This window comes from Arachis ipaensis, chromosome B02 (assembly GCF_000816755.2).
Source record: "Arachis ipaensis cultivar K30076 chromosome B02, Araip1.1, whole genome shotgun sequence".
NCBI classification, from domain to species: Eukaryota; Viridiplantae; Streptophyta; class Magnoliopsida; order Fabales; family Fabaceae; genus Arachis; species Arachis ipaensis.
Window position 1 is genome coordinate 37,711,996 of NC_029786.2, and position 4,891 is coordinate 37,716,886.

A 4,891-nucleotide genomic window follows, 5' to 3' on the forward strand; every position below is an offset into this window, starting at 1 on the left:
AAAATCCAGAATCCAATCAACCAATCCTATAAATCGCAGTTTAAATCAACTTCATTCAACAGCATTAATCAATAATTAAGAACTTTCAGTTTTCTCAAACAGTTTCGAACCAAACCGTTCCTCAAACCCTGTTCGAACCATTACCAAAATAGTAAATTATTCTCAATAAACAAACCGTTTCCAAATATCAAGTCCTTTCCAAATTAGTTTTAAAATCAAATTCCAATATCAAGTCGGGTTCAATATCACATCAAATTTCAATACTAAACCTTTCCTAAAATCGAATTGTTTCCAAAATTAAACTAAATGCCATTATTAAATCTCTCCCATTAATTCAAGGAAAACCACTTTAACTACATCAGTCAACAAATCAGAATATTCAGCTTTCTCAATCGATCCATCTATCAATCAAACTAATAATCTTATTCATCCAAAACAACTTTATTCAATTCATAAGACTCAGGAAATCACCAAGGATGTATTTTACGCATTAATATCGATTTACAACAACTCTGGAAAGAAAAACAAGTTTGAGAAAGATGCCCCTACCTCAGTTAGCTGAGTCCGCGTAATTTATCGTGATAATTCCTTTCCTTTTAATTCATAGTGACAGTGACAACTATAACCCCCACGAGAACAGCAACAGCCCCGACGCCTCTTACAACAGCCGTGTTAATATAAATTGCAATTACAATGACTGAAACAATTTCAAGAAACCCAAGACAAGGACTTGAATCAAAAATCGAATTAGAACAAGCATGGCAAAGATAGGAAAACATGTAAATGGCCTAGAGTTAAAAAAGATATCCGACCAGAGTCATTAGGAGCGGCTCCGGTGTCGGCACCCCACGGCAGAGGAACAGAAATCAAAGACATGTGCATCTGTCCTAATGGCAGTAACACCACTCCAATCGGTAAGGCAGCAGGGATACCAACAAAATTAGAACAGCGGAGCAAAATAGAAATGAAATAGATTCAGGAAAGGAAGAAGCAGTTACCGATAAATCTAGCCCAATTTCGATGACGGCGTACAATTGAATAACTTGCAACAACCAAAACCTCAAAAGACAGAGGCTTCAGTTACGGTCGGTGAGCCCAGCAGCTTTGGTGATGGATCTTCTGCAACGGTGGAGGAAAGACGGCGAAGGCAACGACAGCGGCAAGTTGGACGATTGGAGCCTTCAACAGCGGTGATGGAGTCCACGAACGGCACAGCGGTGGTGCTAATCCTCCCCAACTCGTCAGGATTTCAGGCCCGCGTTTCTTCTTTCTCGTCTGGGCCCAACGCTCACAACAACCCAGCCATGGCGGTGACAGGTCAGCGGCGCTCCTCGGACGACGATGACGGTGTTGGCGCAGACCTTGGATGGCAGCGGCTTGGCGGTGAGCAAACGCGATCTCCTCTCTTCTGCCCTTGCTCGCGTCCTCCTCTCCCTTCGTCATCACTCTCTCTCTGCCTCCCTCCTACGGTGACACGACGGCGGCGGCAAGGAGCGCGGCGGCATGAGCACCGTGACGCACTCCTTCTCCTCTTCTCGTGTGACCCACACTCTGATCCTCTCCGCCATCCCTTTCTTTCTTTCCTTCTTTCTTTCTTTCTTTCTTCTGTTCTTTGTTTCCTGAAGCAATTAGGTATTAGGTTTGGGGAAGGAAAAGACGGTGGGGGTAGAAGGTTAGGATTAGGACAGTTTAGGTAATTTTAATAAAATTAGAGGTATAGAATATTAATTAAAAACTTAATTTAATCTATTAAAGTATATTAAAAATGTTATTTGATTATTAATTTATTAATTGAATCTGACCCGGAAGGCAGCAACGTAGGCAAGGCTTTCCCTCGGCGGTGGCACGCGGCGGTGGCAACTCTGGCGACGACAAGGCGTGGCGGAGGCTGCACAGCAACGAACAGCAACGCAACACCTTCCTCTCTCACCTGCGAACTCTCTTTCTCTCACTTGTGAGCTCAACGGCAACGGCCATGGAAGCTTCTGCTCGGCGGCTCAACAGTGACCGGTACAGTGGCGACATCCCCCCTTCCTCCATCATGAGCGCTCTCGTTCATTTCTCACTCTCCCTCAGCTGATCCAGTCAACCGTGATGGCGACGCGGATTCGAAATGGCAACGCCTCTCCTTTGACTTGGCTGGACGGCGACGCGACACGGCGCGACGAGCAGCGGCGAGGTAGCAGCGCGACCTTCCCCCCTTCGAGCGCTCTCGTTCATTTCTCACTCTCCCTCAGCTGATCCAGTCAACCGTGATGGCGACGCGGATTCGAAATGGCAACGCCTCTCCTTTGACTTGGCTGGACGGCGACGCGACACGGCGCGACGAGCAGCACGAGCAGCGGTCCCTCTCGTCCCTTTCCCCTTCTTCCTCAACGCCATCTGCTCTCTGTTCCTCCCTTTCCTTTCTTTTTCTTTTTTTTTTCCTTCTTTTTTTTCTTTTTTTCTGGGGTATGAAGGGGGGTTAGCATTGGCGGCTAGGTTTTTGGGGAAATTAGGGCTAGGGTGATATTTTGGGGATTTAGGGATTTAGGATTTTGGTAAAAATTAGGTATAAAGATAGTTTGGTAATTTTAATAAAATTGGAATATAAAGTATTAATTTTTTTGAAAAATTAATTTAATCTCTAAAATTACTTTAAAATATTATTTGTGGTGTAAAAATACTAATTGATTCTCAAGAAATTACTCTAATTGAAAATACATGGTAATATAATTAATTTTCTTTACCTTTAACTTAAAGTATTAAATAATATAAATATAAAACATCTAAAATCGAATCATATAAAATTTTTATTATTTCGTAACTACCACCTTTATAATTAAATATAGAAAATAATCCAATAATTGTAAAATTGGATAATAATCTTAATTTATTTCAAATTAAATTAATCAAAACTTGCTTTAATTATCTTTAATAAAATAATTTCTGAAATTAAGACTATAAATAACTATATGATTTAAGACTTGATCATAATAAGACTTTTCAAAAGTTTTGGGTCTTACAATTTGAGCACCTCTGCAAACATAAATGTCTCATCTAAGGATGACACCATAAATCTCAACATGCTTCCATGGTGAAGAGAATTATAATTTTCAAAAGATCTCCATCCCTTGTTCATTACTACATGAAAGGAACCATTCATAGAAGTCCATCGCATCCCCATGTGGTATGAGATTCCACCTTTTTGAACCACACGAACGTAATCAAACCTGGATGGGAATGCATGCATAACAAATTCAGGGTGCAAAACCTGTATGAAGAATTAACAACCATAATAAGCTAATAAATTAACAATTTATAAATATTAATGAAGACTAATGAGAAGAAAAGCTAAAAAATGCATATAAATTACTAGTGTGCCGTATTCAATCTCATGCTAGGAAAGACCCAAAAATCGAGAATTGAAACTCACTACCGTTGCGCAGCCTGTTGCGAAATGCCCAAACATGCCTATGGTTGTAGCATCTGCCGCCAGCACAAATGCCGCCGAACCTGCCTCTGCATTCGCCTCCTCCCTGGTTGCATATCTTGACCCATTCCACAATGTGCTTTAGCAAATCATCCACCAACACCACATCCCTTGCACTGGCTGCGACCACCACCAACACCATACCATCATCCACCACCAAAATAGCAACCACCGTAACCACTGCCGTAAATCAACCACACCGGATTGTGTTGCCTCAACAGCGACAAATCCCCTGAAGCTTGGAGCCATCACGAGCAGCATCAAATCCTCCACATCCGCTATCTCACAAATTCTATAATATCCACTTCCAACTTAGATTAGAACAATAAGAAGAATAAGAAGAGGAACTGAACTGAACGGAGAAGATGAAGTGAAAAAAGAGGAGGAACTAAAGATGAAGAAGAAGAAAAAAGATCAAAGAAGAATATGAAGAGAGAAAAGGGGAGACAGCTAATGGAGAGAGAACGTAAATAATGGGAATGATTTTTTTCTCCATATTTATTTTGAATTCAAAAATTAAAATATCACTGGACTGTGACGGACAAAGCCAGAGCAATATGAGAAACGCCACATAGGAATTCCACTATGAGTATAACCGTGTTTTCAAGGAATGTTATAGGATTCCCCTTCCTTCATCACTGAACTGCACTTGGAAAAGAAACAAAGAGAGATCGAGACTGTGGGTGAGAAAAATCGTAGAACCTCTGAGCTTTCAGCTTTGATTTCTTGAGATTCGTAACTCTAATTAAAAATCTAATCCGGTAAAAGTGTTCGTATTCTCCTCCTCTACACGTTGGCGTTACTTTTGTCTGATAGGAGTTGACGGTGACGTAACCCCTCTTCCCCTTGAGTTTGGCCAATTGGAGTTCTAGGAGGCACAGACGACTTCTGACGTTTTCTTCTTCAGTAGCTCGGTTAAAAAGCTTCTCCAAAATTTCTGTTGATTCTGATTTCGTACGAAGATAGGGAATTTCATGTTAAAATTAACTGTTCTAATTTATAAATGCCATGGAAGTCTAGTGGATATTTGCAAATAATTTATGATTATTTGAAATGATTGAATGATAAGTTTGAATTGCACTTGTGACTGAATGTGATGAATATGTATTTGATTTCTTGATTATTTAGGAATGCTGAGAATTCTGATTATTGAGTTAGAAAGTCGATTTGATTTGCTGGTGTTGAACTGAGATTTGAAAATGATTTCTGATTTTGGAAATGTTTGAAAAGAGGTTGAAAATGGTTCGGTTGGGACCCGAAAAGGGTGGCAAAGTCCAAGTTTTAGGAGAGATGCTGTCGAAATTTTATTATGAAACTTAAAACTTTGTTTGAAATATTTAGAAAAAGGTTGGACTTAAGAAATTTTATTATTTGGCTTTTGATTTATTAAGAAAAGATTTACATTTGGATTTGATTTAT

General features: G+C 40.1%; 1 long non-coding RNA gene across 7 annotated transcripts in view; it reads right to left on the bottom strand.

Moving 5' to 3' along the window:
• The window catches only part of LOC110268822, a 13,052-nt gene extending 11,386 nt beyond the window's left edge, over positions 1-1,666 (bottom strand). For all 7 annotated transcript variants that reach the window (XR_002357373.1, XR_002357372.1, XR_002357370.1 and 4 more), the window contains exons 1-2: positions 813-1,666; positions 550-697 (exon numbers count right to left, since the gene is read on the bottom strand). This is a non-coding gene — a long non-coding RNA (uncharacterized LOC110268822). The remainder of the gene's footprint in view (positions 1-549; positions 698-812) is intronic.